Raw genomic sequence first — 12195 nt, 5'->3', positions numbered from 1 at the left:
CAGCTTGTGCAAATGCCGATTATTGCTGATAATAATTTAATTGACTTGCTTTGGCAATAAGGAACTTAATAGATACTACTTTGTCTTTTCAAGATGGAGGTTTACATTGCTTCATGTCACAGTGATTTCATTGATTTACATGCAGTAATAATTCAGAAATAAGAATGAAAAACAAACAAAACACACATGATTTCTTTAAAATGTTGCTTATAACAAAATTCACCATAAAGCTCCATCATGCTAAGCCAATAAAAATGTGTGCAAAAATTCTTAAATTATATGTATACATGAGATATAAAAGTTGTTCACTGTAGCTGGAGTTCTTACCTCTGCATGTCCATACTCTTGTGGTGCACTAGTGGTGCAAGTTGAATAATCCACACATCCCAAGGATGGGAATGTGAAGAAGTTAATGGAAGAAGAATGAAATTTACTCACCTATAACCAGTCTTCTTGAGATGACCTCTTCACATTAACATTTTTTAAATTCTTTGATGGGAAAACTTGAACCATCAGCACACCCCAAGAGTGGAATGCAAAAAGGGCACTAAAAGAAGTTTTGTTTTTCTCTACTTGTAAGTTAAGACAAACCATCAGCTCTGAAGCTATGTGTGTTCTAGTCTCTATTCTCTTTCACTGATCTACAATCCTCTGGTTGCCTGACATCATCTTGATTTACTATAGGTTATTTTCAGGATCTACATGTAGAAATTCTATTTTAATAGCTAAACCCAAAGTTTCCATAATTAGATTTTGCATAAATACATCTAGCTTTGGAAACTGGGTGGAATTCCCAGAATATGCCATTGCCCCAAGTCTGACCTGTATTTCATCATGGTGGAGGAATGTAACATCTGAAGTAGAGGGTTGCTCACTGGAGCTATGCCATCAGTGACGAAGGTTTGCTTGAAATATCACCTTGGAATTATGAAAGGTGGACAGGTCCAACAAGAACACTGAAAATGATGGCTAATGCAGGGCAGCTGCTATCCACGGTGAAGGAAGTCACTGACCAAGACTCAATGTCTCAGGTTGCATAACATAAAGCCAATACCAGTAGACCAGGAAAGGGTCATTTTAATGCACCTTCATTTCATCCACGAAGGACAAGTTATTTTTGGGACAATCATTCATTCTTGCTTTGACAATGGATAACTTTGCACTCAACACCATGGATAAAAAGTTCTTCCCATACTCTCAGCAGTAGACATCTTACTGGTGTTGTCTTCCCTCAATGCAAATGTGATGGGCTCATGCCAAAGCCTCCATGTCCTCTAATATTGGCAGGTGATTCTGCAGCTTACCACGACAATGTATCCAATCATACCTAGGCTCTGCACCGATCCATCAAAATTACAACCTGGTGTGTTGCAACTGTTAACAGGTGTGATCATCAGATCACTGTCTCATGTGAAATGGACCTTCTTGCCCCCCTAATCTTAGGCCCAATGGAAGGCTGGTAGACCATGGAATCCATAAGGTGGATTTTTTTTTTGTATTTGCTGACTCCAGACACTTACATGGTTAATACTTCTATTGTGATATGAGGCCAAGTCTTCCTTGATAACCTGAATTCCTGTGTCTTCCCAATTACTTATTATATGTCTTAAACCTGGGCACAGTTATCTCACTGCCATAGTGGTCTATGCATCATCAGAGGAATCTGTTGATTCAGTTAAAGATCATTTCTATGGTCAATTGGATTCTCCAGTATGCACAATTTCTCCACATGATAATCTCATGTTCCTGAGCAACCTAAATACAATTAGTAGCTCATTGCAAATTGGATTTGACCAGGTCATTGATTATTATAGTTCAAATTTACCTTCACCACCAGTTTACATTCTGCACCTCCCAGAATCTTTCCATTCTTGGATCATGGTTCAAGTGGTAATGCATACACTAGATGTCATGGATCTCTCATGACGATGGCATCATTAAGAACAAGTTGGAACACATCATCACGCAAGTATCGCTTCACCTCCAGTAGTGTATATTGTGGTTTGGAATATGTGACAAAAATACATCATCAGTTAGTAGTTCCCCATTAGGGCACTGAAGGTCCAAAGAGTGGATGAGCCCTCTGCAATGATGAAATTTGATACTGACACCCTTTGCATGCCAGATTCAGCCAAAAGGTTTTCTATTTATATCAGAAATAGATTGTTTTCTCTACCAACCTTCCGGAAAACCTGGAGATTGCCTGGTCTCTGTTCACTTTTGTCCTCCATCTATCTGCTGAACAGATTATTCTAATAAGCGCACTCATAATCAGCTGAAGCAAAAAAAAAGCAAAAAAAAAAAAAAGCAAAAAAAAAATCTGTTGAAGTAGTTTACAGTTTCTTCTATTTGGTTCCCAACTCTCACACAGAAGTTCTCCATCAGATTGGCCTTGCAACATCTGCCCGGGGTCATTTACAATGAAAATGGAACCAACATAGTCTGAGTAACATGCTGGTATGCTGCAATCATGAGGCATATTATAATCAAGTAGAGGGTGATGCTGAATTTCTCTTAGTGAGGAGCAAATAAATCAGCATTTCACATGATTTGCAATCTCAGTAATCAAGAGGTAGTCACTACGAACAGCTTCTTGAATGAAAGCAAAGGTCATCCGTGTAAATTGGATGATGACATCCTATAATACTTGTTGGAACATTATCACTGTGTCCTAAACCTTTCCCCATCAGCCACTTGCTCAGAGCTAAATGATCTGGCAGCCACTGCAGTTCCGGATGCAGAAACTTTTGATGATGCACCAATGCTAGATGAAGGGCTGGATGAACCATTGGACGCTGATGGCATCCCCCAAAACTGAGAAATGGTGCTATTGACCATATAGGGGAATCACTTCTGGCCATTCTTTGTCTTATGCGGAGAACTGGAACCTTAATTATCACCTGAAATTATAGTATTATGATCTCATTTTATAAGGTCAAGAGACCTCACAATGAATGAAAAAGCTACAAGCCAATCACCTTCTGTCCATTGCAAAGAATGTGTTTATGAATGTTCTGCTGGCATACATGGCACCTCCACTACATTAGAAGAGTGGCTCCCAACATTCAGGCTTTCTGAGGAACAGGTCCACATTAGACCCCATTTTGGTCCTCTGCTTGTTGTTGGAGCTACACTGTGATTTCAGAAAGCCCCTGCACATAATGTAGATTCATCTTAAGATTGTATTTCATTTAGTTGACCATGTCATGCTATGGAAGACCTTATAGAGCACAGAAGTCTCTACTACTCTCTTGGAATGGATAAGAGAACTGCATAATGGAACCACTTCCCATGTGCATCTGGAGAATTTGATGTCAGCCCCTTTACAATCAGTATCTGGTGTCCAGCATGGCTGTGTCTTGGCCCCTGAGCTTTTGTTGGGCAATGAATTTCATAATGTCATTCCATCAGGTCCATAGGCATTAAGATACATGATCCTTGCACTCAGACCCTAACTATTCTGATAGTGTTATTCTTTTAGTACATACCCCTGGCAGGTTTTGTGAGGTATTCCAGCTAATGGATGAGTTGACTAAGATTGGCCTTCATATTTTGTTTTCAAAGAGAAAGCTGCAAAACCTAGGATCAGAGTCAACAGCTATTCTGATCCCTTTGAACAGTGAATCTGTTGAAGTATTCTACAGTTTCTTCTATTTGGTTCCCAACTCTCTCACAGAAGTTCTCCATCAGATTGTCCTTGCAACATCTGTCTGGGGTTATTTTACAATAAATATGGAACCAACATAGTCTGAGCATGATCACCAAGTTCAGAACTGAGCTGTATCCTTTTTATGCAGTTGTATGTGAAACATGGTACTACATCACTCAGATTGGACAAAGCTGTAGGCTTTCCACGCAAAAAGACAAAATGGTTATTTGGACATAAAATGGAATTACTTCATCTGTAATGCAGATGAGACGGTAGATTTCAGAAACCTGACAAAAGGAAAAAAGGAGAGCAGCAAAATACATATTATGGACTTCAGAACAGCAGACTGATTCCATCAGAGAACTGATGGGCAGGATACCCTGGGATGATAACATGAAGGGGAAAGGAGTACAGGAGAGTGGGCAGTATTTCAAAAAAACCTTATTGAAGGTACAGGAACAAACCATACTGATGCACAGTAAGAAAAGCAAATATGGTAGGAGACCACATTGGCTTACCTGGGAAATTTTTAGCGAGCTTAAATGTAACCCTTCTGCCAGGCCGAGTTAACAGCAGCAAGGGCCGGGTTCAGTGTCTAGGGGTCTCCTCCCAACAAGATAATACAACACCGGCTTGAGCCCCCACCCAGTGACCTGGGAAATCTTACATACACCTCTGGGCACCTCAAAGAGGCAATTCTTCCCCTCTCGCAAGCACAGAGCCTCAGTATAGCAGCAAACCTTTAATAACATGAGGTAACCGACATTAGCATTAACTTGGGAAAACACCACAACTCGGATTCATAGACCAAACATGAGTAAAGACCCTCCCCCCAGCCACGAATCACCCAAAGTTCCAAAGTCCAACACCCCAAAAGTCTCTGCCCCGGGTCAGTGCCGCTTGAGGGTTCAAAAATTCACCCGGCAGGGTTTTACTATCCCAACCTGGAGGGGGCGAGGATTGATACACCTTCTGTGGTCTGCCGATGACTCCACCTCTCTGTAGGGTTCTGCTGCCACCATCAACACGTGTCACTCCGCCACACTCCACCTGTCATCCAGTGAGCAGCCTCAGCTGTCCCACAAACTGTCCGGCTCCGCCAGCCATCTCGATCCATGCTCCTGGCCGCCAGCTGGTTGCTCCTGCAGCTGCTCCGCTGGCTTTCTGCTGCCGCTCCTACCGGCCACAGGTCATCCCCAGCAGCCACTCTGCTATCTGCCTGCACTTGCTGGTTGTCCCTGCAAGCTGCTCTGCTAGTAGCTCAGCAGCATAGCGCCAGGCTCCCCACAGCAATAGTGATTTCAGCTCTTCTGCAGTATAGCGCCAGGCTCCCCACAGCACACAGTGATTTCAGCTCTTCAGCAAGTTCAGCTCAGAATAGAGGAGCCTCAGTGCTAGTGCTCCACTGGCCCACAGTGAAGTCAACGCCGCAGCTCACAACTAGACTCCTAATGGAATCCAAATTAGTTCTGATATTCCACAGTGGAGAGAGAAGGGAATGCAATTGGTGTTGTTTAGGCCCTTCACAGACAAGGTCAACTCCCAGACTACTGCAGTAGTCAATGTAGTATGGGAAAGGGGCGGACAGCTCTCAATGGAGAAAGAACAGGTTAGGAACTATTTAGAAAAGCTAGACATACACAAATCCATGGGTCTGGATTAAATGCATGTGAGGGTACTGAGGAAGTTGGCAAATGTCATTATAGAGCTTTTGGACATTATCTTTGAAAGCTTGTGGAGATCGGGAGAAGTCCCACATGATTGGAGAAAGGGAAATGTAGTGCCCATCTTTCAAAAAGAAAAGAAGAACAATCTAGGGAACTACAGACCAGTCAGCCTTACCTCAGTTGCCAGAAAAATCATGGAGGGGATCCTCAAGGAATCTATTTTGAAGCACTTGGAAAAGGGGAAAGTGATCAGAAATAGTCAACATGGATTCACCAAGGGCAAGTCATACCTGAGCAATCTGATTAGCTTCTATGATGAGATAACCGGTTCTGTGGACACAGGAAAGTCAATGGATGTCATATACCTTGACTTTAGCTAAGCTTTTAATATGGTCTCCCTGAATATTCTTTTCTGCAAGTTAAGGAAGTATGGATTGGAGAAAGGGACTGTAAGGTGGATAGAAAACTGGCTATATTGTTGGGCCCAACAGATAGTGATCAACAGCTCAATGTATGGTTGGTGGTCAGTTTTAAGCAGAGTGCCCCCAGGATCTGTTCTAGGGCCGATTTTGTTCACCATTTTATTAATGACCTGGATGAGGGGATGGACTGCATCCTTTGCAAGTTTGTAGATGACACTAGAGGGAGAGGGAGAAACATTGGAGGATAGGGGTAGGGTCCAGAGTGATCTAGACAAATAGGAGGATTGGGCCAAAAGAAATCTGATGAGGTTCAACCAGGATAAATGCAGTGTCCTGCACTTGGGATGGAAGAATCCCAAGCATTGTTACAGGCTAGGGACTGACTGGCTAAGCAGCAGTTCAACAGAAAAAGCACCTGGGGATTACAGTGGATGAGTAGCTGGATATGAGTCAATAGTGCCTGTGTAGCCAAGAAGGCTAATGGCATATTAAGGTGCATTAGCAGGAGCATTACCAGGAGATCTAGAGAAGTTATTATTCCCCTTTATTCGGCACTGGTGAGGCCATATCTGGAGTAATGCGTACAATTCTGCCTTCCCTCTCCCACTATAGAAAGGATGTGGATGCATTGGAGAGGGTCCAGCAGAGGGCAACCAAAATGATTGGAGGCTGGCACACATGACCTACAAGGAGAGGCTGAGGGATTTGGGCTTATTTCTGCAGAAAAGAAGAGTGAAGGAAAATTTGATAACAACCTTTAATTTCCTGAAAGGAGGTTCCAAAGAGGATGGAGAGAGGCTGTTCTCAGTAGTGATAGATGGCAGAACAAGGAGCAATGGTCTCAAGCTACAGTGGGGGAGAACTAGGTTGGATATTAAGAAAAGCTATTTCACCAGGAGGGTGGTGAAGCACTGGAATGGGTTACCTAGGGAGATGATGGAATCACCATCTCTAGTGGTTTTTTAAGTCTCATCTTGACAAAGCCCTAGCTGGGATAATTTAGTTAGGATTGATCCTGCTTTGGGTATGGGGCTGGGCTTGATGACCTCCTGAGGTCTCTTTCAGCCCTAGGTCTATGTCTAGACTGTAGGCTTCTTTCAGAAGAACCTGTTTTCGGAAGAGATCTTTGAAAAAAACTTCTTTCTAAAGAGAGCATCCACACACAAAAGTGCATCGAAAAAGCAATCTGCTTTTTCGAAAGATAGTGTCCACACTGAATGGATGTTATCTTGCATTTAAGCTGTGATTAATATGGACAGAGTGGCCTCTAGGGTATTATTTCAAAAGAACTCTCTCTTCCCCATCCACACATGTCTTTTTCTGAAAGAGCTCTTTCGGAAAAAGGTTTCTTCCTCATAAAAAGAGGATTATCAATGTCGGAAAAAAAACCTTTGTTCTTTTAATTTACTTTTAGAAGAATGCGATTGCAGTGTGGACATGTCAAGTTTTGTTGGAAAAACAGCCTTTTTTCCGACAAAAGTCTGTAGTGTAGACATACCCTAGGATTCTATGATTCTATGTTTATGATCACTGCTGTCTACAGAGTACAGGGGCCATTATGCTCTGTCAGTGCCTTATGCTTTTTAGACACGTTATGAAAATTGCACAAGATATTCCAGCAAATTTCATTCCCCAGGTGGCTTGTAACTTCCAAAAAACCCCCAAAAAACCCACTAACTGAGGGGTGGAGGTGGCACAGAGGCAGATCCCCTATCACATGGCATCCTCAAGTGTGTTCTGATTCTGGGCTCTCGCACTGTCAAGCACTTTCAAACATGCAGGGATGGACCAAATGGCAGACAACTGCTACATCGGACTGTGTAGCTAAGCACTGAAGAAGCCATTGCTGGGTTTCAAAATAATATCCCATCAAATATGACTATCTCATAATATTGTATTTATATTTCTTTACTTGGTCCCAGAACTTATTTTCTTGTTTCTAGTCTTTTTCTTAGTCAACATTCAAATCTATCTCATTTATATTTTTTAGCAACATGTGTATCGGTTTTGGTGGGCAGGCACTCCACAGAGACAATTCCTTTTGTCTATCTCTTGCCAATGGAACAAGCTTTTTTCTGTGTGGTAGGCTTTCCAGATGAAGACTTGGTGCAATAATAATGCTTAATCTTAGGCAAAATACACTGCAGAAGCAGCAAGGTCCTCACCTTGAAAATGGCTCTCAAATCATTTGAAGATTCCCCTCTCTTTGTTTCCTTCCTTATTCATACAGGAAGTGAAATCTCAGGTGTTTCAGAATGAAGCAGCTACGTAATTTGTTTGGAAAATGCTGCTCAGAATTGTGTGACCTCTTTGTTTTGAATCTTTAACCCATAATTGACCTGAAAGGACACTATTTGCACCAAGACCTAATTTGTATCTTCTACTTGGGGCATATCTCAAAATTCAGTGTGCACCACCTCCATATTAGTCCAATTTAGTGCCCTGTAATCTAGAAAGAATGACACTTACAATCACTTTTCTACAATGTTTTCATAGCAACTACTAATAGCCTATGCCAACAAAGCCTCAATAGCCATTGTTAATACCATTATATAGAGCTGCTGATGGAGGACAGATGTAAACAATGCAATGAATATCCTACCAAGTAATTCATAACTCAATCTATGATGTTTTAATGTCTACCAGCTTCAAAAAATAAGCCTAGAACCCATTTAATCTGTCTGAAAGCAGAGTGTGTGCTATCTCAGCACCTTCAGGGTTTCCTTTTATTTTATTTGTTAATGTACTACATGCTGGCAGGAACAATCAAAATGCAGTTTAAATACGGATAGTTTTTGTTTGATGTTTTTGTTTTAAATCTGGAATAATCATTGCTGACAGATATTCACAAAGAACAGAGCCGTTTGAAGTATGGTAATCCTAGAACATTTTGAATCAATTAATCAAATATTTATAAAGAACACTGCAACATTTTCTTTTCATATATGAAAATTCTTCTATACAAAGTAAAACTATGTAGTTACATGCTGATCTGATTTTTAAGGTCATTTTGGTTTCCCCTTGTTGATTTTCTTTGTTTTAAAAATGGACTGCATAATCCCAATAGCATGAACCACTTTATAATTTTAAGTCTTAAAAGACTGAAAATGTTACTTGTTTTCAAATACTTTTATATAAAACTAGTTAACCTCTACCTATAAATTATTCCTTAGACAACAGATCACTAACATGATTAAAAATGAAAGCTGTACAGGCTCGGCTACAGGGTATTTTCATTTGATATTTTTACTTTTTTGTAGGTATTGCATTAATTATATTATTATACTAGATGATTTACCCAGTGTTGCTTGGATCCTTAACTCAATTATTTTTTGTTTTCTTTCATTTAAATCATTGCTTTGAGGTAGGGCTGGGGATGGGAGGTTCAATATGCAGGGTGCCTTAGGGAGAGAGGGTTACCCCAGCCCTCTGTCACCATAGCAGCTTGGGGCCAAGTGAAAAGTTCAACTCCATGGCCATTGCAGCTCCAGTAGGTACAGCTGGGGAAGGGGTGCATGTTCCTCAGTGGAGCAGACCCTGGTTCATCTGCCCTCAGTGCCCCCCAACCAGACTGAGGAATGGAACAAACTGTGTACTTTCCTTTTGCTTGCTGAAGCCAGCAATGCTCCTGAAAGGCACCTGTGGTGTGGGAGGCTTGGGGCTAGGGCAGTGCCAGAGGGAGGGAAGTGTGCCCCCAGCCAGCCTTTTTCACCTGCCTGGTGAGTCTACCACTTTTCTGTATGGATTCATTTGTCCCCTCACCTCCACACAACCAAAACCTACTTCAATGTATGACAAGAGGAAACTATATACAAAATATGATGTTCCTAGATTTCACCATTTAGGAGGAGTTCTTGACTAAGCAAATGGACAGACAGACAGACTTGTTCATTAAGGCTATATATGACTGCAGTGTTAAAATGGAAAAAGAGATGCAATTTGTGGTATGCAAATTGAGTCTCTTTTTCTGATTTACTTTTGAAAGAGGCTTTTCCAAAATTTGGTACCATGTAGCGTTCTTTTAACACGTCCTTTATACCTTGTAGAATGAGGTTTACAGGATGGAGAAAGAGTGCATCAGCTTTTTTGAAAAAAATTTCAGCATTCCTTGGACACGGCATTGATTTTCTGGGATACCTCCGGAAAAACCAATGCCGTCTAGACATAGCTTAAGAGAAAAAGTCTCTTAGGGTATGTCTACACTACCCTCCTAGTTCGAACTAGGAGGGTAATGTAGGCATACCGCACTTGCAAATGAAGCCCGGGATTTGAATTTCCTGGGCTTCATTTGCATAAGCGGGGCGCCGCCATTTTTAAAACCCCACTGGTTCGAACCCCGTGCAGCACGGCTACACGGGGCACGAACTAGGTAGTTCGAACTAGGCTTCCTAGTTCGAACTACCGTTACTCCTCATTCCACAAGGAGTAACGGTAGTTAGAACTAGGAAGCCTAGTTCGAACTACCTAGTTCGTGCCACGTGTAGCCTTGCTGTACGGAGTTTGAACGAGCGAGATTTTAAAAATGGCGGCACCCCGCTTATGCGAATGAAGCCGGGAAATTCAAATCCCGGGCTTCATTTGCAAGTGCGGTATGCCTACATTACCCCACTAGTTCGAACTAGCGGGGTAGTGTAGACATACTCTTAGATATATAGTAGATAGGCAAAGTTTAATCTATTCCTCAATTCTTTGAAACTTTGCAATGGAATCCACCCTTTGCACAGCCCATGCTGGAGAAACTTTGCATCCTAATCAAATATTCACTGTAAAAAAAGAATTCTAACTATATTAAAAAAAACAACCTTGAAAATGTGAACTACATGTAAAATTATGCGGTGCCACTTTCTTTTAATCTGCAGAAGGTCTGACATATTTCACAGGTGAGTTGTGTCTCATTCATTTGAATAGAATCATCAAATCATGGAATACTAGAATGGGAAAGGACCTTGAGAGGTCATCAATTGTAAACCGAAATCAACATTCAAATATTTAAAGATTTTCAAAACTGTTAGTCATCCTAATATGCATAAATGATTACTATGATTGTGTATTCAAATTTGTTGTTTGTGCACACAAGTGTGGAAATTGCACATCAATATTAGGCAAGCAATTGCTTTTACCCAGTTTAGAAAATCAGAATATATATATTGACATCTACACCAAGAGAGGGAGAAAAATAGAAAGAACACAAGATGCTGTGCAGTACTATAAAAGGATTTTATTAATAATATTATGTTTACTACCATTGGTTTAGAATTGGCATATTATTTATGACTTGCAAAAAAACCTCAAATAAATGCCAATATGTATCTATATACCACATCATATCACCACACACTCTGCCTAAACCATTAAAAGATGTTTTCTAGACCTCAATTTTTTTGTAGTAATTTTATGAATCTCTTCGAATTTTTCATCTTTTTGAAGTATCAATACCAGAATTGTAACAGCAACACTAATTTCATATACAGACATAATACTAAGTCTGTTTTTGATATCTCTGCTTAACCTCCAGGAAATACATTTCTACCTTTTTAGAGACAGCATCATGCTGAGAGCTGATGGTTATCTACCGTAAACCATATACTTTTCAATGTTATTGCATTTCAGGATATAACCCCTCATCATGTAAGTGTCGTCTATATATTTTGTCTACAATGAAGTGCATACTGCTCACATGAGTGCATTTCTACGAAAGATCTGAATTGATCTGTGTAACAAATTGTGCTCATCATTACTTACCACTCCATCACTTTTTGTCTTTTCTGCAAATTTAAGTGACAGAAATTTTATATGTACTTCTACATCATTGATACAAATACTGAATATCATTGGGCCAAAAAGAGATCCCAGCAAGACCCACTAGAAAGAGGCTATTGAGTGAAGTTTGGTTGTGTATTTACTTATTTTCTGATATAAGTTATTCAGTTTTTAACCCATTTAATATTGGTTACACTGATTTTGTAAAGTGCTCTTAAAATCAGAATGACGTGTGATTGAGTCAAGTGCCTTGTGGACATATAAGCAGATAATAACTTTAATCAAACTTCTGTTCTCATCAAGAAACCATATCAAGTTTGTTTGGCATGTTTCCCATAAACTACTCCAATCAGCATTAATTGTATTACCATCTACTACTTCTTTACTGGGGCTATGTCTTCATATGGGGTTTTTCCAGGATACCTCCGGTATTCCGGAAGAACTCTGCCACATCCAGGGAATGCATCTGCTCTTCTGCCTTTATTCGCGGAAGAGAAGATGCGTTCTTATGTAAGCCCTTTCTTCCTCCTCCCATGAGGAAGAGGGGCTCTTCTGAAAGAGGAGGCTTTTTCAAAATTTGGCCCAGTGTAGATGTGCCTAATTTCAGAAAAACCTCTTCAAAAAAATTATCAGAAAAAGGCATGCAAATTGTGGAGCACAATTTGCGTACCTTTTCCAATAGATCATTGTAATGTAG

General features: G+C 40.6%; 1 protein-coding gene across 3 annotated transcripts in view; it reads right to left on the bottom strand.

Annotated features, from left to right (window-relative positions):
- CSMD3 (CUB and Sushi multiple domains 3) overlaps window positions 1-12195 on the bottom strand; it is a 1183531-nt gene that overhangs the window by 342817 nt on the left and 828519 nt on the right. The window lies entirely within an intron of this gene.

The sequence above is a fragment of the Pelodiscus sinensis genome, chromosome 2, assembly GCF_049634645.1.
Source record: "Pelodiscus sinensis isolate JC-2024 chromosome 2, ASM4963464v1, whole genome shotgun sequence".
NCBI classification, from domain to species: Eukaryota; Metazoa; Chordata; order Testudines; family Trionychidae; genus Pelodiscus; species Pelodiscus sinensis.
The sequence above is the reverse complement of the archived record's forward strand: the minus strand, read 5'-3'. Positions and strand labels throughout refer to the sequence as shown.